Here is a 22,841-nt window from a genome sequence, read left to right as displayed (position 1 = left end):
GAGACATCAGAGAATTCATTTTCTTTCATTCCATACTATGCAAGGACACAGCACAAAGGTGGCCCTCTGTATACCAGAATAAAAATCCTCACCAGAACTTATCATCCTGGCTTCCTGATCTAGGACTTCCAGCTTCCAGAACTTTGGGAAAATAAATTTTTGTTAAGCCATCCAGTTGGTAGTATTGTATTATGGCAAGCCCGAGCAAACTAAAACAGACTTGGTACCAAGAAGTAGGATGTTGCTATTATAATAAAAACCTAAAAATGTGGAAGTGGCTTTAAAACTGGGCTATGGGTAGAGGCCAAAAGAGTTTTGAAGTGCATGTTACAGAAAGCCTAGATTGTCATGAAGGGATTTTTGGAAGAAATATGTATGTTAAAGGTGGTTATGGTGAGAGCTTAGAAAGAGAAAAAGAGCTAGAGGGGCTTCTGGGTGGTTCAGTCTTTTAAGCATCTGCCTTTGGCTCAGGTCATGATCCCAGAGTCCTGGGGTTGAGCTGCACATCGTGTTCCCTGCTCGGAGGGGAGTCTGCTTCTTCCTCTGCCTCTGCCCCCCAACCCCACTCTCTCTCTCACTCTGTCTCTCTCTTAAATAAATAAAATCTTTATTTTCTTATAACAGTTTTACAGAGAGATAGCACAAGCAGAGAGAGCAGCAGGCAGAGGGATAAACAGGCCTCCCCCACCACCATACCAGAGAGCCCAATGCACTGATCCCATCACAACCCAAGTGGGAGGCAGATGCTTAACTGACTGAGCCACCCAGTCACCCCAACAAAATATTTAAAAAAAGAAAAAAGAGCTAGAGAGAAGGCCTCCATCATCTTTCTTCCTTTCTTTCTTTTTAAAAGACTTTTAAAAATTTATTTATTTGACAGAGAGAAACACACAGAGAGAGGGAACATGAGCAGGGGGAGTGGGTAAGGGAGAAGCAAGCCTCCTACCAAGCATGGAGCCTGATGCAGGGCTCGATCCCAGGACCCCGGGATCATGACCCAAGCCAAAGGCAGATGCTTAACAATTGAGCCACCCAGGTGCCCTAGGCCTCCCTCTTCTTAGAGAATGTATGAATAGTCATGAGCGGAATGTTAGTAGAAATATGAATGCTAAAGGCCATTCTGGTGAGGTCTCAGATAGAAATGAGGAGCAGTTATTGGAAAATGGAGAAAAGGTGATTCCTGTTATAAAGCAGCAAAGAACTTGGCTGAATTGTGTTCTATTGTTTTGTGGAAGAAAGAACTTGTGAACAATGAAATTGGATATTTGGCTGAGGAGATTTAAAAAAAATTTTTTTTAAAGATTTTATTTATTTATTTGAGAGAGAGAGCTCAAGCACGGCAGGAGGAGCAAAGGGAGAGGGAGAAGCAGACTGACTCCCCACTGAGCAGGGACACCCCCCCCTCAAGACAGGGCTCAATCCCAGAACCTTGACAGAGCTGAAGGCAGACACTTAACCAACTGAGCCACCCAGATGCCTCGACTGAGGAGGTTTCTAAGTAAGATGTTAAAGGTTGTAGCCTTGGTCCTCCTGACTACTACTAGTGAAGTGTGAGAAGGGAGAGCTGAGTTGAGGAAGAAAATATTAAAACCAAAAAAGAACCAAAATTTAAAGCTTTGGAAAATTCTCAGCCTATCCATGATGCAAAATAGGAGAATGCTCATTCTGAGGACAACACTAAAGGTGTGGCTGAACAACCATTTGGTAAAGATATTAATATGGGTGTGAACCCTGAATTTAATCATCACTTCAACAGACAGGCAGAACAAGAGATGGATTATACCAACAGAGACACTGCCCGTTGGCCCTAATATGGACAGAAAAAATGAGGAAATGAAGAAAGGCTGCTGGGACTTTTTGTATTGTACAAAACTGGATGATAGAGCTCTTCTGCTGGAACATGGTTTTTTCTTTAAGAAAAAGGAAGGATGACCTTCAAGGTAGTCCAGAGATCTTTGGGGCTTCCATATCCACCATGGGCCCAGTGTGCAAGTTTTTCCTCCTTGGTTTCAGAGGGTGGGGTCCTTGTAGAACAGCAGAACATTGGACCAAAAAATATTATTCTCAAGCCTTAAGATCTTACAGAATTATGTAAGTCCTGGGAATGTAATGTACATCATGGTGACTATAATCAATATTGTATTATATATTGGATAAATGCTAAGTGAGTAGATCTTAAAAGTACTCATCACCAGGAAGCAAAATTGTAAATATGTGTGGTGATGGATGTTAACTAAACTCAGTGTGGTAATCATTTTGCAACATATACATGTATCACATCACGTTATACACCTAAACATAATACAATGTTATATGTCAATTATATCTCAATTGAAAGAATCTTTTAATTAAAAATAAGATCTGGGGTTCCTGAGTGGCTCAGTGGGTTAAAGCCTCTGCCTTCGGCTCAGGTCATGGTCCCAGGGTCCTGGGATTGAGCCCCGCATCTGGCTGTCTGCTCGGCAAGGAGCCTGCTTCCCTCCTCTGTCTCTGCCTGCCTCTCTGCCTGCTTGTGATCTCTGCCTGTCAAAAAAAAATGAATTAAGGGGCACCTGGGTGGCTCAGTGGGTTAAGGCCCCTGCCTTCAGCTCAGGTCATGATCCCAGAGTCCTGGGATCAAGCCTCGCATCGGGCTCTCTGCTCAGCAGGGAACCTGTTTCCTCCTCTCTCTCTCTGCCTGCCTCTCTGCCTACTTGTGATCTCTCTCTCTCTCTCTCTCTCTGTTAAATAAATAAATAAAATCTTTTTAAAAAATAAATTAAAAAAAAATCTTAAAATAAAAGAAGATCTAATGGGATTTGCCTTGCTAGGTTTAGACTTGCTTGGGACTCACTTGTCTCCCTTCCTTCTTTCCTCTTTCTCCTTTTTGGAATGGGAATGTCTATCTGGCCCATTATTTTACTTTGGAAGCATGTAACTGGGTTTCACAGATTCTTAGCTGGAGAGAATTCTGCCTCAGGATGAATCATACCTCTTAAGTCTTACCAATAACTGATTTAGATGATAATTAAATGAGACTTTGGGCTTCAGATTTTAGAGTTGATGCTAGAACAAGTTAAGACTTTTGGGGTTACTGGAATAGACTGAATGTATTATATATACAAGAAGGACATGAGCTTGGGAATCCCAGTGGCAGACTAATGTAATAACTGTCAAACTCATTGAGGGCAAGAGAATATTAAAAGATGAGAGAAAAAATGTAGAAATCTAGAATTCTGCATTCTGATTGCTCGGTGAGTATCTTTAAATTCTTAACCTGCATGGAAGAAATTGAAGCTTGCAACAACAGCAGTGCATTATGGGTATGTTTCATGGAAGTATACTGATGAACTCCAATCAGAGCCTGAATTCAAAAAGTCTTGGCCCTACATCAAAGCTCTGATAAATATCCATATGCTTTAAGTTAAAACAAAATGTTTAAGTACACCTATATCAATTAAGAATGACAGTTGAGGGGCACCTGGGTGGCTCAGTGGGTTAAAGCCTCTGCCTTCGGCTCAGGTCATGATCCCAGCGTCCTGGGATAGAGCCCCAAATCGGGCTCTCTGCTCAGCGGGGTGCCTGCTTCCTCCTCTCTCTCTGCCTGCCTCTCTGCCTAGTTGTGATCTCTGTCTGTCAAATAAATAAAATATTTTAAAAAAAAAAAAGGAATGACATTTGGCTGTTAGTATCCAAGGTCCACATTTATTGTATAATAAGTAAGTCATCCAAGGGGCTTATTTTTCTTACTGAAAACAAGGCCAGAGATAGGCAGCACAGTTATCAACAGACTCCTATATCATCTCTAGTGGCATATAAGCTGACACTTAGAGCCCTAGCCATCATAAATGAATTCCAAACAGGAAGCAAGAGAAAAAGAACAAGAAAGGTCCCTCCCATAAATCACACTCAACAGAGTTCATTTACATCTCAGTGACCTGCTCTAACTACAAAGGCAGCTGAGAAGTGTCTTTTGTTTAGTACACTGCCTATGCAGAATGAAATACCAGTTTTATTGGTAAGGATGAAAGAGAATGAATTTCTTTTCAAAAATTCAAGTATAAGTAACATATGGTATTACATATATACAAGAAGGACATGAGCTTGGGAATCCCAGTGGCAGACTAATGTAATAACTGTCACAGTTTCATGTGTGAAGAATGAAAATTATTTGGGAGACTAACAGACCCTGCCAGTGTAGAAATTTTGTAATGATTCTTTGTTTTAGTAACTTAAAACTAAATGACCAATTAACTGGCCCTAATGGCACGGAGTAGAAGAGCATGTATTCTCCAGCTTATTCAGGTGGGATATGTGGGATGCTCTGATGGGATGGGGGGGCAACCAAATGTGGGGTGACCCGATTGGGAGGAAGCCAGGGATGCGGGGGCAGTGAAAGAATTCACCCAAAGCAGAACCAAGGAGATAAAAGTTTATTGAATACACCAGAAGGGAGCAATGGGCAGAACAGTAGAGCTGACTGTGTGCAACAAGGTGGTGGTGAGGGGCTGCAGTTATAGGGCAGAGTGAGACAGTATGGGAACATATCGAATTCTCCCTTTTTAGGGAGTCTTAGGAACTGTGCCTGTTTGTGTTTGTCAGTTAGGGCCTATGGTTATTTTGAGGTCGGTTGCTTGATGAGCATGTTTGCATTCAGCTTGGTGGTCACTGTGAGCCCTTTTACCTTACTCGGGTTTCCATTATTCAAGCTTGTTGCCTAATAGCTGCCTCTACAGGATACTGCAAAGCTGACTGGAGTACCTTTTTTACCCATGTGGCATCCAAAAGGGATAGATTCAGTGAAAGTCTGAAAATATGAGACTTGAAAGTTGGTTAGAGTTTAGTGCTAGAGATGCAGATGTCCTAACCTGTGGTATGGACAGCCTGTTGGATGAACTCATAAAAAGGTAGAAAGAAGAAAGCCTAGGACATTAGCTCAAGCAATTGCAGTTAAACAGAATAAGAGTGAAGAAAATAAAGAAAAACCAGAAAGGATAGAAAGTTATATCATGAAGATGAAGAAAAAAGGGAGTGACCAGCATCAAATGAGATAAAAAGGTGAATGCAGATTCATAGAGCAAGCAGTGGAAAGAGGCTGGGGAGGGTCTCACTACTCAGTATATAGACTCTTTCATTTAATCCTTTTTTTTTGCTTGACCTGGTGTGCCTAAATCTCCTTTGGTTCCAACTCTCTACCAGTTCTAGGGTTAAGCTACTCACTTGGTTATTTGTCCTAAGGATGGTGACCTAGATCTAGAAGTCTAACTACTTTGTACAGATTTTCAAATGATCCTTTGGTGTTTCCTTCCACACCCTCCCATTGATGTGGTATCCACAATTTACTTACAAGTCTGTAGTATAATATGGCATGTCTTTGTCTCCTGTTCCTAGCAAAGAGCTTATAAAAACTCTGGAATTTCCTGAGTGATAGGAGAATATTTTGCTTATTCAGGAGGCTCCACTTTTTTTTTTTTTTAGGAGAGTGGGAGGTGAGTGGTGGTGCAGAGGGAGAGAGAGAATCTTAAGTAAGCTCCATGCCCAGCCCACCTTGGGGGCTCAATCTCATCACTCTGAGATTATGACCTGAGTCGAAATGAATTCAGACACTTAACCAACTTAGCTACCCAGGTGCCCCCAAGAGGCTCCTCTTTTGAGTACACTTGAGTTCATGCTAATTTAGGGGAGGGCCCCTAAATAGACTCAGGATGGTGCTGGTGACCAGAAAGACCAAATGACTGGAGGGTTAGAACTTTTAGCCTCACCCACAGACCTCCAGGAAAGGGAGAGGGGGCATAGAGATTAAGCTCTATAAAAACTCTCAAGGAAATCTGAAGAGTTTCTGGGTTGGTGAACATCATGGAGGTGCTGGGAGGGTGGTGCGTAGAGAGCATGGAAACTCTGTGCCCCTTCCTCCCTTCTTTGTATCTTTCCATGTTTCATTGTATGCTTTATAACAAATCAATAAACATAAGTAAATATTTCCCTAAATTCTGTGACCTTTTCTATCAAATTACTAAACCAGAGAAGGGAGTCCTAGGAATTCCAATTTATGGTTATTTGGTCAGAAGTGCAAGTGACAGTTTGGACTTGCAGTTGGCATCCGAAGTGGAGGTAGTCTTGACGGCTGAGTCAGGGTTCTCTAGAGGAATAGAACCAATAGGATAGACAGATGATAGATAGATGATAGATAGATAGATAGGTAGATAGATGAGATTTGCTGTAGGAGTTGGCTCAGATGATTGTGGAGGGCAAGAAGTCTTACACTCTGCTGTCTGCAAGCTGGAGAAATAGGAAAGCTGGTGATATAATTCTGTTTGAGTCTGAAGGATGCAGAATGGCCCAGTCTGAGTACCCAGAGAGGGGGTCCGAAAGGACTAGCCAAGAGGGTCCCTGGCTTCATGCAGGATGGAAATCAAATGAGCCAGCAGAAGTGAAAGCAGAGTTTATTGAAGATGTATGTAGAGACAGTCAGATACAGACAAGAGTATCCTGGAGATTTGGTAAGGTAAGAAGCACGAGTCTTGTCTTTGGTTGTGTCCTGGAGTTTTTATTGCCCATTGTGGTCTGGTGCACAGTCTTTAACCTCTGAGATCTGATGCTGTCTTCAGGTAGGTAGTGTCAGAATTGACTTAAATTTGTAGAACACCCAGGGGTACCTGGGTGGCTCAGTGGGTTAAAGCCTCTGCCTTCAGCTCAGGTCATGATCCCAGCATCCTGGGATTAAGCCCCACATCGGGCTCTCTGCTCAGCGGGGAGCCTGCCCCCCTCCCCCGCCTGCTTGCCTCTCTGCCTATTTGTGATATCTGTCTGTCAAAAAAATAAAGTCTTTAAAAAAAAAATTGTGGGACACCCAGTCAGTGACCACTGCAAATTGGAGAAGTGATGTGGGATAATCCCCCCACATCTGGTGTCAAAGTTATTGAGAGTAGAGTGAGAAAAACAATTTTCCTTTACAGAGCTTTCCTGGAGTTCTGAATTATGAATTACTACTATACTTCTAATTGTCATTCCCCTCTGCATTCATCTTTCTTTTTTTTTTTTTAAGATTTTTATTTATTTATTTGACAGAGAGAGATCACAACTAGGCAGAGAGGCAGGCAGAGAGAGAGAGAAGGAAGCAGGCTCCCCGCTGAGCAGAGAGCCTGATGTGGGACTCGATCCCAGGACCGTGAGATCATGACCGGAGCCGAAGGCAGCGGCTCAACCCACTGAGCCACCCAGGCGCCCTGCATTCATCTTTCTTAGTTCCAACAATTTCTTTATCCTCTTTCCTTCTTCCACTAAGAACACTCCAACATCTCTCATTCCGTTTCCCACTTTCTTAGTCCCTGTGGGTTTTTGTATTTTCTCATTTCAGTGGGGGTTCATAGGGAAACAAGACTAACATATGTTTGATTGCTCATGTTAAAAGTCACTCTGTAGAACATGTTTTCAAAATTATGAATTTTTAAAAAATCAGTTATGTGGTTATAAAATGCTTAACTGATATCCTTTTTTTCAATACAGTAGTCCTCCTTTATCCACAGTTTCACTTTCTGAGACTGCAGTTACCAAGGCAGGCCAACCTCAGGCTTAAAGCGGATGATCCTTCTCCTGATGTATAGTCAGGTCAATTGTCTAGTGCCACATCACAATACAAACATTATCCACTTCACTTCAAGTCATCACATGGGCATTTTACCATCTCACAGCCTCACAAAAAGGGTGAGTACCACTGTAAGATATTTTGAGAGAGACCAACATTTATGTAACTTTTATTACAGCATATTCTTATAATTGTTCTATCTTATTATTGCTTATTATCAGTCTCTTGCTGTGTCTAATTTATAAATTAAACTTTATCATAGCTTTGTATGCATAGGAAAAAAAAAAAACAGTATAGATAGGGCTTGGTACCATTGCTAATTTCAGGGATCTCCTCGGGGTCTTGAATCCGGGCCCTGCAGATAAAGGGGCAGTACTGAATCTTATTTTTCTGATTAGAAATGTTTGCTCATTGGGGCACCTGAGTGGCTCAGTCGGTTAAGCGTCTGCCTTGGGCTCAGGCCTTGGGATCGAGCCCTACATCAAGTTCCCTGCTCAGCAGGGAAACCACTTCTCCCTCTCCCTCTGCTGCTCCCCCTTGTGCTCTCTCTCTGTACCAAATAAAAAAATAAAATCTTTAAAAAAAAAAAAAGAAACAAATGTTTGCTTATTAGAGTAACCCAGAGGATACAGAAATATCTAACAAAGGGAAGGTCTTTCACAATCATAGCCTTAGACAAAGTTACAGGTTGGTCTCTTACGTATACTACTGTTTAGTGATTCTATATTTGTAAAATATAAGATAGGAAAAAACAACAGGAACATAACACTAAAATAGTAACAGCAGTTAACTCGGGGGATTGGGATTAATGGATTTTTTCCCCCTTCTACTGATTTAGCTGTATTTTCTAATGTGCCCAAATTAACATCTAATTATTTATTTTTTGAACATTTATATTTAAAAAACCTTGAAATGTTAAGATTTAAGTCTCTTCCTCAAAATAAATGTAATTATGTTCAAACTTTTGCAATTTTTAAAAATTAAAAAAAATTTTTTTATTAATATACAATGTATTATTTGCCCCAGGGGTACAGGTATGTGAATCATCAGGCTTACACACTTCACAGCACTCACCATAGCACATACCCTCCCCAATGTTCATAAAACTTTTGCAATTTTTGAAATAAAATATTTCATTTCACTTAATATTCCAAGAATAAAAAAAAATCCAAGAATAGTAAAAGGCTCTCTGATGTCTACAGATTAAAAGAATTTTAAAATTATAATAAAATTAAAGAATCAATACAACCTACCATACAGTTTCCATCACTTAATTACATAATTTGTGTTTAAGTGCTTAAGGGTTTCCTAGATGAATGAGCTCTTAATTTTCCGTTTTAACATCATTCACCAGATGGTCTAGAAATCTTTGATCTGCAAGCCTTGTGGGGTTGTCAGGCCTCCAGCTGAGGTGTTACTTCCCCCAAACTTTATGTAGTTCCTGTCCACTCTCTGAGACAGAATAATTAGACGTTTAGAGTAGAGTTACTGATCAATCACCATAAAGTTAGATAATTTGCCAAAGAGAACAGCATGAATTTTACAACGCTGTTCACGGATTGTTTTTAAGATTTTATTTATTTGAGAGAGAGACAAACACAGAAATAGCGACAGAGCAAACAGAGCAGGGAGGAAAGGGTGAAGTAGGCTCCCCACTGAGCGGGGAGCCTCATGAGGGGATGGATCCCAGGACCCTGGGATCATGACCTAAGCAGAAGGTAGTAGACACTTAACAAATTGAGCCACCCAGGGTAACAAATCAGGGTATTTCTACAGGGTAATTCAGAGAGATTGCCTTAAAAAACGTCAACCTTTCCACCTAATGTCCTATTGATATCTCAAACCCAAAGATTTTGAATCGTAATCATTCAAAAATTGGTTATCAACTTTCATCCCAAACACAAGCGTAGTTCTATCTGGTTCCTACATGAGTACAGGAGCGTGTGCCTGTTCATCTCTAAGGCCTCGCCACTTAACAGCCTCTCTGGTTGGGTGTAGTAGGTCTTTCCCCTCCCCGCTTTCCCGGCCCGTGGCTAACCCATGCAGCAGCCAGTAGCTGGCCCGACCCTTCAACCTGGGCCTCGCCTTCCCTTCCTCCTCCTCCGCAGTCCCACGTCTGCAGTGGGTCCGGCCTCGGGGAGGGGGTGGTGGTGGAAAACCTCGCTTGACTCCTGCGGCCCGCTAACCTCGGGTGCGAGGAAGATTAAGACGCTCCCAATTCAAGAACAAGCATGAACCAGTCAGTCCCCTCCCACCGCCAAGGTCCCCAACCCGCGCCCCGAGTAGGGCGCGAGAGTGACAGGCCCGCGAGCGCGCTCCCGCCCGGCCTCCCGGCGCGCGCTGGGAGGAGCCTGGCCAATCAGAGCGCGCCTCGCCTCTACGCCCCCAGCTCCGCGCGCGTCCGTCTTCCCGTAAGGGCAGCTTCCTAATACAAAAGCCTGCAAGCGGACCTTCCCTTCCCTACTTGCTCTCAAGTCGTCGCCCATAGAAACGCCCTTCCCCGAGGCGGCCTTGAGACCCTCCCGAGGGAGGGAAAGCGGGTGGTGGGGGAAGGGTGGGAAGTGAGGTAGGGTTTTTCACTTTCAAGAAAATACCTTTCCCTCTTCATACTTTTCCCCTTTCGCCTCTCTAGATAGAAAGTCCCTACACCGGCTTAAGTCAATAGCAAATGATGTGTTAAAAGAAAGCGGTAATTAGTTTTTCTTTCAAATGACAAGTTCTCGTGAAGTAATGCGGCCTCCGTGCATTACCCAGAATTCCCAAGGTTCCGCATGGCGTGTTTCCGTTCTGCGTGCGCCGCAAGGCGGGGCTCCCGCGTTCGCCAGCCTTTTCACCCCGCCCAGTCCCTGCGGGTCCTCGCCCCGTGCCCGCTCCTCGCCCCGCGCCCGCGCCCCCCCCCATCCCCCGACCCAGCCCCTCAAAGTAATAGTTCCCTTGTATTTTATGATGATAAGAAGAAAACTGCTTTCAAAAAGTGCCTGCTCCTTGCAAAACTGATAGTAAGTACATAAATGTTTATAAAAGAAAGTTGAACTCACCACTCACCCACAATCTCACCACCCAGAAATAACAGTATTAACACCCTGGTATTTAAAATTGGGAGACTTCACATAGGCACATAAAGTTTTTTTCTGTTCTGTTTTGTTTTGTTTTTAAAGACAGAAGTGTCTCCTAGCATTCCAGGTAAATTTAAATAATCATTTTTAATGGCTGTGTGGATATAATTTGTTCAACCAGTCCTTAAATTGTTGGACTTTTAGGGTATTTACAGTTTTTCACATGTAAAATAATACAAGATGTCATCAAAAGGAATGAAATCTCGCCATTCATAATGATGTGGATGGAGCTGGAGTGTATTATGCTAAAGAAAATAAGAGAAAGACATGCCATATGATTTCACTCATATGGAATTTAAGAAACAAAACAGATGAACAAAGGAGATGGAGAGAAAAAACGGAGAGAGAGGCAAACCATAAGAGACTCTTATCTATAGAGAACAAACTGAAGGCTGCTGGAGGGAAGTAGGTGGTGGCGGATGGGCTAAATGGGTGATGGGTATTAAGGAGGGGACTTGTGGTTAAGTACTGGGTGTTAATATTTATTTATTAATTTTGAGAGAGTGTGTGTGTGTGTGTGCAAGCAGGATAGGAGCAGGGAGAGAGAGAGAAAGAAAAAAACTCCAAAGCAGACTCCGTGCTCAGCACAGAGTACCATGAGGGGCTTGATCTCACTACCGTGGGATCATGGCCTGATCAGGAATCAGGGGTGCTGCTAACTAACTAAGCCATCCAGGTGCCCTTGTTTTTTTTTGTTGTTGTTTTTAGAGATTCGTTTATGACAGAGATAGTGAGAGAGGGAACACAAGCGGGGGGAGCTGGAGAGGGAGAAGTAGCCTGCTTCTCGCTCAGAGGGGAACCCAATATGGGGCTCTATCCCAGGACGCTGGGATCATGACCAGAGTGAAAGGCAGCAGTTTAACCCACTGAGCCACCCAGGTTCCTCGCCAGGTGCCCTTGTACTGGGTGTTATATGTAAGTGATGAATCACTAAATTCTGCTTCTGAAACCAGTATTACCCTAAGTGTTAAATAACTAGAATTTAAATTAAAAAAAAAAGAATAATACTCATTTTAAAAACTCTTCTAGATAATTATTCTCATAGATAAATCTGTACATATTTCTGATTATTTCCTTATAATAAATTCATGGCAATATAATTACTGGATGAAAGGAATAACTCCTTTTTTTTTTTAAGATTTTATTTATTTATTTGACAGGCAGAGATCACAAGTAGGCAGAGAGGCAGGCAGAGAGAGAGAGAGGTGGAAGCAGGCTCCCTGCTGAGCAGAGAGCCCGATGCCGGACTTGATGCCAAGACTCTGAGATCATGACCTGAGCTGAAGGCAGAGGCTTTAACCCACTGAGCCACCCATGCACCCCACCGAATACTCTCTTATAAGAAGAGTCTAGATGATGTTACCAGACTCTCCCCATGAGATATATTTATTACTTTTCTACCTGTGTCTTCAACTTCTTGCTAATCTTCAGTACTGTTAGGCTTTGAGATCTTTATCACCTTTTGAACATTTTTATCATCTTTGTCATCTTGTTTTAATTTACATTTTTGTTGACTATAAAACAACATCATTCGTATATTTATTGGCTCTGTTTTTGTGCAATTACTCCTGGTTTAAAACTGAAGTATTTACATTTAAAAATTATAAGTGTTTTTGTATATCAGGAATATTAACCTTTGAATGAAATGTAATTACAAATATTACCATATTTTTAAAGATTTTATTTATTTATTTCAGATAGAGAGAGAGAGCTTGAGAGAGCACAGGCGGTAAGGGGAGGGGTAGTGGGAGAAGGAGGTTCCCCACTGAGCAGAGAGCCTAATGTGGGGCACAATCCCAGGATCCCAGGATCATGACCTGAGTTGAAGGCAGATGCTTAACCAACTAAGCCACACGTTATTACCTTTTTTTTTTTTTTTTTTTTAAACGCAGCTACATCTTCCACCTTATAACATGGTGGGGGTTCAGTTTAGAGAATTCAACTATGGGTATTGTTTTATTTTAAAGACTTCATTTATTTGACAGGGATCAGAAGTAGTCAGAGAGGCAGGCAGAGAGAGAGAGAAGGAAGGAGGCTCCCTGCTGAGCAGAGAGCCCGATGCAGGGCTCCATCCCAAGACCCTGAGATCATGACCTGAGCTGAAGGCAGAGGCTTAACCCACTGAGCCACCCAGGTGCCCCATTATTACCATTTTTTAATATGGCCTATGGTGGTCATTTGCTGAAGGAGAGAAAAGTCTTGCAAAAAGGAAGAACATATAACGTCAGATGGACTAACATAGCAAAGAATACAATTCATCTCTGTTATTTGTATGTCAAAAGTTTAAATTAAAATGCAAAAAAATAGATCTTAAGAAAATGATACTAAAATTCACTTGAGAAAGTACAGTTGACTCTTGAATAACAGATTTGAACTGCTTGCATCCACTTATATGTGGATTTTTTTTTGATACAGTATAGTACTGTAAATGTATTTTCCTTATGATTTCCTTAATATTTTTCTCTGGCTTACTTTATTGTACAAAATATGTGTTAACAGTTTATGTTGTCAGTAAGATAGTCAGTTTATTATTAATAAAGATTTTTGGGGTGCCTGGGTGGCTCAGTTTGTTAGGTGTCCAACTTTTGACCTCAGCTCACATCTTGATCTCAGGGTGGTGAATTTAGGCCCTCTGTTGGGCTCCACACTGGACATGGAGCCTACTTAAATAATAATAATAACAAAGTTTGGGGGGAGTCAAGAGTTATGTGTGGATTTTCTACTTGGGAGGAGTTGGTGCCCCTAATTCCTGTGTTGTTCAAGAGACAACTGTAAATCGTCATCACTTTTTTTTTTTTTAAAGATTTTATTTATTTATTTGTCAGAGAGAGAGAGGAGAGAGTGAGGGCACAAGCAGAGGGAATGGCAGGCAGAGGGAGAAGCAGGCTCCTCACTGAGCAAGGAGCTTGATGTGCACTGATTCCAGAATCCTAGGATCATGACCTGAGCTGAACGAAGGCAGAGACTTAACAGGATGAGCCACCCATGAGTCCCTGGTCATAGCTTTCTTCTTTCTTTCTTTCTTTTTTTTTCCTGGTTATAACTTTTTTTTCTTTTCTTTTCTCTTTTTTAATTTATTTATTTGACAGAGAGAGAGAGAGAGAGAGAGCACAAATAGGCATAGATTCAGGCGGCAGGGGGAGGAGGGTAAGCAGTCTCCCTGCTGAGCAGAGAGCGCAATGCGGGGCTCGATACCAGGACCCTGGGATCATGACCCGAGCCGAAGGCAGAGGTTTTAACCCACTGAGCCACTGAGGCGCCCCTCCTGGTCATAACTTTCAAAGAAACTTATTTAGAAGGGGGAGAGGGAAGTGGAGTAGAGGAGAATGGACTCTCCTGACATGATTTGTACACTAAATATAAAGATAACTAGGAATACAAGAAAAAATATGTGGTAAGGTTATATAAAGTGTATACCATAAAATTATGCACAATTTTGTACTATGTAAAAACTCAGTATATGTAGAATTAATCAGAATCAGAACCCATAGGTAAGTAAAATAAGTAGAAGTTTAAGGTGATGGGATTTTTTTAAAAAAAGATTTTGTTTATTTATTTGAGGGACACCTGGGTGGCTCAGTGGGTTAAGCCTCTGCCTTCGGCTCAGGTCATCATCTCAGGGTCCTGGGATCAAGCCCTGCATCAGGCTCTTTGCTCAACGGGGAGCCTGCTTCCCCCTCTCTTTTCTGCCTGCCTCTCTGCCTACTTGTGATCTCTCTCTCTCTGTCAAATAAATAAATAAAATCTTTTAAAAAAATACTCAATCTTCACTATAGATTTAAAATCTGTACTGCACTGTTTCCATGTGTACTTTATTTTCTATAACATTGATTTATTTGTTACTAGATGGCAATATTATTATTTTAATATATCTTAACATTGTTTTTAAATTTCTGGTGGGGTAAATCCCTGCTTAATAGATTCCTTTTGGAGAGTATTCTTTAAGAACTGTCTTTTTAAAATATATTTGATATGTAGAAAACTTAAAAAACATAACATGAGGGGTGCCTAGGTGGCTCAGTGGGTTAAGCCTCTGCCTTCGGCTCAGGTCATGATCTCAGGGTCCTGGGACCGAGTCCCCCATCGGGCTCTCTGCTCGGTGGAGAGCCTGCTTCCTCCTCTCTCTCTGCCTGCTTCTCTGCCTACTTGTGATCTCTCTGTCAAATAAATAAAATCTTAAAAAAAATAATAACATGAAGCAAACCACCAACCTAAGAACTACAACATTACCAGTAACTTGCATCAGTCTATGTTCTCTTCCCATTCTACTCTGTGTCATCCTTGCCATAGATAATAGATACAGTGTTTCATTGTCTCTTTCATAGTAACTTTAAACTTACTTTGTCAAATTAGAAGAGTTGTGATTTTGATTGAAATTGCATTAATTTTTTGGATTAATTTAGGGAAAATGGGCATATTATAAAAATAACTCTGTAGGGTTTTTTTTTTTTTTTTTAGTGTTGTTTGTGTTTTTTAATCTACAGAACTCGATTGTTACCACCCTCATTTCACAGATGAGGAAACTCATGCATAGATTACTTGTTGAGGTCAGGAAAAACAGAGCCTGTGCTTTTTACCTCTATGTCATATTGCCTCTCCACAATATGGAATCTGCTCATCTGTAACAGACATGCCCTTCAACTTGTCTGCACTACTCCCCCATATCCCAGAATGCATCTTTCTTTATCTTCTGTGAATGAGTAGATGTCTACTTGACCCTCCCCTCCTCTGTTATAGCTGATTAGACTAGCAGGTTGGTAGAAAGCTGGTCCAATCAGATTGTTTCTCCCAGAAATTTGCAATTAGTCTTACCTGGTCTCTTGACCTAGAAAATGATGACACAAAGGTAAAGCAGGGAGAGAGGTTTGACCCACAGATAGGTAGCGTAGAGAAAGTGGGCCCTGAGAGGCAGGAAAGAAGCAGAGCTAAGAAGCCAGAAGAGGGTGGCAGGGCAGCTGCCTGAGATTCTGGGGCTTTCCATGGCCTGGTTTGCCCCTACTAAGACCTTGTTACCCTTTCTGCTCTTGGGGATCTATTCAAGATACCTCTCTTCCTTCAAATAAACTTCTTTCACTTTAAATTCACCTGATTACTTTTCCTTTTGAAACCAATTATGCCATCTAAAAACACAGCCCCTTGATTTACCCATTTTCTTTTGGTTTCTCAGTAGCATTTTCTTTACATAAGTCCTGCACATTTCAGACGTTAAGCGTCTGCCTTCAGCTCAGGTCATGACAGGGTCCTGGAATCAAGCCCCACATCAGGCTCCCTGCTTAGTGGGAAGCCTGCTTCTCCCTCTCCCTCTCCCACTCCCCCTGCTTGTGTTCCCTCTCTCCCTGAGTCTCTGTCAAATAAATAAATAAAATATTTTTTTAAATCCTGCATATTTCTTGTTCAGTTCATTCCTAAATATATTTTAGTTGTTTTTTGCTCTTTATAATGATAATATGTTTACTGTTGTTCCTTTTACATCTTAATCTATAAAAATTTTACTTTCATCAGCTGAGACTGCTAGATGTCAGTGGTTTGTAAATGTGAATTAGTCTTTTAAATGCATTTTGAAATAGTGTTCCTACTAAATATATTTTTTAGTTCTATACTTTAAATTGTTCTGCTTATGATTCATGTGAGGATGATGATGATTCATCTGATGGAAATGAGCCACAAGGATCCCAAGAAGTATAGCATTTCCTGTAAACTGATTTAAAAAGTCTCACATGTGAATAAGAAACATGGAGTTTTCAACAATGTTTAGCTGATATTAAAACAGATAAAACAAGGAAAGCACTTTTCAATAAGACCACTTTTTCAGATACAAAATAATAAATATAGGGCATTATTTGGGTACATATTTTGAATATAGTAGATTAAAAAATAGAGAGTAAGAGAAATCGATATCTCATACTTAATATAGGCATTCTCCTTTATCTAAAACCCTTGGGCCAGATGTGTTTCAGAACTCAGAATTGTTCGATTTTAGGCTTGAATATAATGCACATACCATATTTTCTGTAATACCTCAGTGGGTGCGGAGTAGCATCTTATAATGAAACATATTAATAGTCATGCCAATAAGAATGCATTAGTATTAACCCTAAGTATGATAAAATAAAGGCTATATAATCTATATAATATCTGCATATATATAGATTATATATCAGGTCAGATTTCCTGCTAAATGAGTTTGCCTTAGCCTTATGAAAAACTTTAGGTTTCTAAAGCTTTTCTGGATTTTGGAATTTCAGGTAATGATTTATAGACCTATGCAAGCAAATATGTTCAGATTTCAACAACTGGCCAGCTCTGGGGGTCAGTGAAAGTCTTCTTTGAAGTCCTGGCTGTGTTAGATAGTCCTGTGATTTGGGATGTTTAGTCTGAAGGCAAAGAAGTACATTTTTAGAAGAACAAAATAGATTTTGAAATAATTATTGAAAAAGTAATGGGTAAAATATCTTAACTTATATTCTTTTTTTTTCCCTAAGATTTTGCTTATTTATTTGAGAAAGAGAGAGAAGAGGGAGAGTGGAAGATGAAGAGAGAAAATCTTTTTTTTTTTTAATATTTTATTTATTTACTTGTCAGAGAGAAGGAGAGAGAGAGAGAGAGAGAGCACACAAGCAGGCAGAGAGGCAGGCAGAGGCAGAGAGAGAAGCAGGCTCCCTGCAGAGCAAGGAGCCCATGCGGGACTCGATCCCAGGATTTTGGGATCATGACCTGAGCCGAAGGTAGCAGCTTAACCCACTGAGCCACACAGGCATCCCAAGAGAGAAAATCTTAAGCAGACTTTGTGCTAAGCCCAGAGCTTAGAGCCTAGAGTAGGACTCCATCCCAGGATCCTCAGATCATAACCTGAGCCAAAACTAAGAGTCAGACACTCATTGCTCAACCAACTGAGCCACCAAGATGGCCCATTAACTTGCATGCTTGAGCTTTGTCATCAGTCATTATTTCAGTGTGTGATGTTTTAGTTGAAAACAATTGCAACAAGCACTAACAGTTCCTAGAAAATCTTAACTTAAAAAATTGCTGTATTTTTCCTTCAACTTATCAATGAAGGGATCCTTTGTTTTGTTTTGTTTTTTTAATTAAAAAAATTTTTTTCAGTGTTCCAAGAATTGAAGGGATCCTTGATGTTTTTATTTCTACCACATAGACTCCTTTCCTTCTAAATATCCTCTGACTGTGATGGTACTGTTTCAGTTGACTCTTTTAAAGTACCCAGATTAAGTAACCTATTCAGTCATCATATACATTGAGTGCCTACTCTGTGTCAAACAGTGCGAGGTGCTGAGGATACAGGCTGGTAGTAGAGAAGCACACATAACTAGGATACTGTAATATCGTGAGATAAATGATGTGATAGGGTAAGTAGAGTGTACTATAGAACACCCTGTTCTGGGGTAAGAGAAGGACTGAAGGTTAAGTAAAATACTAGGCAAATGAATGGGAGAGGGAAATAAAAAATGTGCTAACAGGGATTTTCAAAGTGTGATTGATTCATGGACCAGCAACATCAACATTCACCTGGGAACTTGTCAAAAATTCAGGTTCTTAGGCCCTATCACAGAACTACTTAATAAAAAAACTTAGGGTAAAAGCTAACAATCGATGTTTTAATAAGCCTGACCATCTAGGGCACCTGGGTGGCTCAGTTGGTTAAGCCTCCAATTCTTGGTTTCAGTTCAGGTCATAATCTCTGGGTCCTGAGATCAAGTGCCCCATCAGGCTCCATCCTCAGTGTGGACAATCTCTCTACTTGAGATTGTCTCCCTCTCCCTCTGTCCCTACCCCTGCCTGCTTGCTTGCTTTCTCTCTCACTCTTTCTCTCTCTCTCTCTCTCTCTCTCTCTCTCTCTCTCACACACACACTCATTCCCTCTCAAATAAGTAAAATCTTAAAACAAAAACAAAAACCTGACCATCCAAGTGATTCTCAAGTACACCAAAGTTTGAGAACCCACTGTTCTAAACAGCAAATGTGATAAAACAAGAGTGTATAGGTGATCTTGTCATAAATGAGGTCTGTATGGGATTTGGGTAGCAGAATAGGGGGTGTCATGGAAGTGCCAGATGAGATTGCAAAGGTGAGCATGTTTCATTTGGGGTCTTTTAGGCCATGTTAAAGAGTTTGGACTTCATTTATTCAACAAATATTTATACTATTCTACATTAAGAGTATAATGTGCAAAATGGATTCCCTGCTGTCAGGGAACTTAGCAATAAATATATATGTTAGATGGTAAAAAAAAAAAATGCTATGACACAACAACTTGGATGAATCTCCAGAGAATTATGCTGACTAGAAAAAGGCAATCCCGAAAGGTTAATACTGTATAATTCCATTTATGTAACATTCTTGAAATAACAAAACTATAGAAATGGAGAACAGATTAGTGGTTGCCAGGGGTTACAGCTGCGGTGGAGGTTGGAGGGAAGTGGGTGTGGCTATAAAAGAGTGACACAAGCCCTGTGGTGATGGAACTGTGGAAATGTTCTGTATCAATGTCAGTATCCTAGTCCGGGATATTGTACTATAGCTTTATAAAATGTGACCATTGGAGGAAACTGAGTAAAGAATATGCAGAATCTATCTGTATTATTTCTTACAACTGTCTATGAATCTACAATGTTTCAAAATAAAGTTGTTGGGTTTTTTAAAAGATTTTATTTATTTATTTGACAGAGACAGAGCATACAAGCAGGGAAGCAACAGGCAGAGGGAGAGGGAGAAGCAGTCCCCTCACTGAGCAGAGAACCTGACACAGGTCTTGATTCCAGGACCCTGGGATCAAGACCTGAGTCTAAGGCAGATGCTAAACCAACTGAGCCATCCAGGTGCCCCAAGAAAGTGCTTTTTTTTAGTGTTATAAATATAAATCGGGATAGGGGACTGAAAGAGATGAGAGGAAAAGCCTAGCGATAAAGGAAGTTAGAGAATAACATATGAATATCTGGAAAATATTCAAAGTATAAAGGCCGTGAGAATATGCTTGATATGGGTAAGAAACAGCAAGGACACCATTGTGGATAGAGTGGGGTGAGCAAGAAGAAGAGCAATGGGAAATGAAATCAGAGAGTTGATATAGATGGTGGTTGTAGAGACAGATCAGATACGGGCTTATAGATCACAATTAAAGACTTTTCATTCTGAGTAAAATGGGAAGCTATAGAAGAGTTTTAAGCAGAAAAGTAACAATCGAATTTACATTTTTTAAAAATTTATTTGAGAGGGAGAAAGAGAGAAGGTGAAGCAGGCTCCCTGCTTATCAAGGAACCTGATGCGGGACTCCATCCCAGGACCCTGGGATCAGGACCTGAGCCAAAGGCAGATGCTTAACTGACTGAGCCACCCAGGTGCCCTCAAATTTACTTTTTTTTTTTTTTTAAGATTTATTTATTTATTTATTTATTTGACGAGAGAGATCACAAGTAGTCAGAGAGGCAGGCAGAGTGAGAGGTGAAGCAGGCTCACCGCCGAGCAGAGAGCCTGATGCAGGGCTCGATCCCAGGACCCCGGGATCATGATCTGAGCCAAAGGCAGAGGCTTTAACCCACTGAGCCACCCAGGCACCCCATCAAATTTACATTTTAAAAATATCAATTCACTAAGTAAAAAACTGAGTGACGGGAACATGAGATTATGGGGGTTTGGACTAAGGGGGCAGAAGGTTAGTGGTTTAGTTTTGGGCTTGTTGAGATGCCTACAGATATCTCAGTGGCGATATTATATAGCCTATTGGACATATAAACGTGTCTGGAGTTTGGGTGGGAGTTGGGCTAGATATATGAATTTAGCAGGCAATAGCATATAGGTATTTAAAGTTATGGTCTGGTGCTCGCTTCAGCAGCACATATACTAAAGTTATGGTCTGGATGAGAACTCCAACAAATGTGTGTGTATATAGATTGGGAAGAGAAGAAGATATCTACTTTTTTTTTTTTTTTAAGATTTTATTTATTTATTTGACAGACAGAGATCACAAGTAGGCAGAGAGGCAGGCAGAGAGAGAGAGGGAAGCAGACACCCTGCCGAGCAGAGAGCCCGATGCGGGACTCGATCCCAGGACCCTGGGATCATGACCTGAGCCAAAGGCAGCAGCTTAACCCACTGAACCACCCAGGTGTCCCAGAGGATATCTACTTTTTAAAGGTTGGGAAGATAAAGGAGAACTCAACAAAGAAGGCAGAGAAGAAAATTGAGATAGGAAAAAAACTGCGGGTGGGGGCTATCTTGGTATTTCAGGAAGAAAAGAACAACTAATAGAATGAAGAAAGAACTGAGATTTATCCTTTAGATTTGACTGCACGGAGGTCACTAGTGATTTTGGTAAGTGCAGTTTTGATGACAATAGGAGGAAGACCTGATTGGAGTGAGCTCAAGAGAGAAAGGAGAGTCACTAGAAATTAAGTATAGGCAGTTCTTTGGAAGAATTTTGATCATAGGAAAGGAGGTGCAAAGAGAAAGTAGCTTTATCCTATGTACAAGGGGGGAGTTAATTAGCTCCTTGTGTCCCCCCCCCCTTTCAAGGACAGTTTAAAGCATTTGATATGATTAGGCACCTGGCTGGCTCAATAGAAAGAGCATGTGACTCTTGATCTTGGTGGTCGTGAGTGTGAGCCCTATATTGGGTGTAGAGATTACTAAAAAACTAAATAAACTTCAAAAGTAATACATACATACATACATAAAACACTTGATATGACTGCTTCGTTAATGTGTCTTTATTAGCTATTACGTTGGGAGAGATTATGCTAGCTAACATCTTTATGTACAGTGAAACAATGTCATCGAAAATCAGTAACTCACTAAAGACTATTGGATATCAGATTTTGGTTGTCTGCTTTAAGCAGTAAGATTTGTTCTTTATCTGTGAGTGTTCATATAATATACATTTATACATATATGTATATACACATTAAATATATGTATTATATAGGTATAGTGTGTGTGTGTGTGTCTATGGATACAAATACACATATATTTGCCAAAAAAGATATTTATAGTCCCTTTCATGTAGGTTAGACTTAAAATACTCCTTGGTTCCAGAGAGAAATAGAGAAGTGGAACCAATTTTAGTGAATTTTTTTTTTCTTAGAAAGGAAGAGAGAGAAGGGGGGTGGGGGAGGAGAGGCAGAGGGAGGGAGAGAATCTTAAATGGGCTCCACACCTGACTCAGGGCTTGATCTCGCAACTCTGAGATCATGGCCTGAGTGGAAATCAAGAATCAGGCACTTAATCAACTGAGTCCCAGTAGGTGTTTTCTAAATTACATCATTGTATTATTGGTTAGGATTCTGCTTTTAATGGACTAGTCTCTAAAAAGGTACAGACATAAAAACTAGAGATAGGAGGAAGGGAAGGAGGGATGCTGTGGGAGGAAGGGAGGATCATTCTCTTGTGAGGCAGGAGTTTTGGACATTTCTGCCATGTGGGCTGAATAGTATATAAGCCAGTTTTCAGAGAAAATAGTTATATGTAACATTTACCAAAAATGTACTGTCAAACTACAAGGCTCTGTGCAGAGAGGTAACCTACCCAAAGCCCTACAGCCTATAAGAAGTAGAATCAGGATTTGAACACAGGCAGTCTAGGTCAGGAACCTAAGAGTTTCTCCATCACTCTCAGCAGATAAACAGAAACCAATGGCAGCAGTACTGCTTAAAATTGCCTAAGCGGGAAGCAAAAAGGGAAGTAATCATAAAGACAGCAAACCTGGGTGCCTCCTGGGATTCAAGAGCAGGACCCGGACAAAATCTCTGGAAGGACTGAGTTGGTGATTCATCAGGAAGCAGGTAGGATGTTCTAATTCCCAAATGGCAGACTCCATATGTACTTCAAGCGATATATGTTTTGGGTTTCTACAAATAAAATGTTTTATCTTCAATTAAGTTCTTTTCCATAACTGTATAACAGCATACACCAGGCAAAATAACATATAAAAGCATAGCCTTCCATCAAGTGTAAGAGAAGCAGCACAGTACTGTCTTAGGTCCCCAAAGATTTGGGTTTTTTTCATTCATAAGTGCTCATGGAAACTTTTGGGAGTGATGGATATGTTTGATATATTTAATGCCTTGATTGTGGTGTTAGTTTCACAGATGTGTACATATGTCAGAACTTAATGCTTTAAATATGTGCAGTTTACTGTAAATCATTTTTAC

The 22,841-nt window shown here is 40.8% G+C and overlaps 1 long non-coding RNA gene across 1 annotated transcript in view; it reads left to right on the top strand.

Moving 5' to 3' along the window:
* Nucleotides 1-10,458: 10,458 nt before the first annotated feature.
* LOC131840179 (uncharacterized) overlaps nucleotides 10,459-22,841 on the top strand; it is a 57,187-nt gene continuing 44,804 nt past the window's right edge. The window contains exons 1-2 of the long non-coding RNA XR_009357242.1: nucleotides 10,459-10,563; nucleotides 22,306-22,472. This is a non-coding gene — a long non-coding RNA (uncharacterized LOC131840179). The remainder of the gene's footprint in view (nucleotides 10,564-22,305; nucleotides 22,473-22,841) is intronic.

This window comes from Mustela lutreola, chromosome 9, assembly GCF_030435805.1.
Source record: "Mustela lutreola isolate mMusLut2 chromosome 9, mMusLut2.pri, whole genome shotgun sequence".
NCBI classification, from domain to species: Eukaryota; Metazoa; Chordata; class Mammalia; order Carnivora; family Mustelidae; genus Mustela; species Mustela lutreola.
The sequence above is the reverse complement of the archived record's forward strand: the minus strand, read 5'-3'. Positions and strand labels throughout refer to the sequence as shown.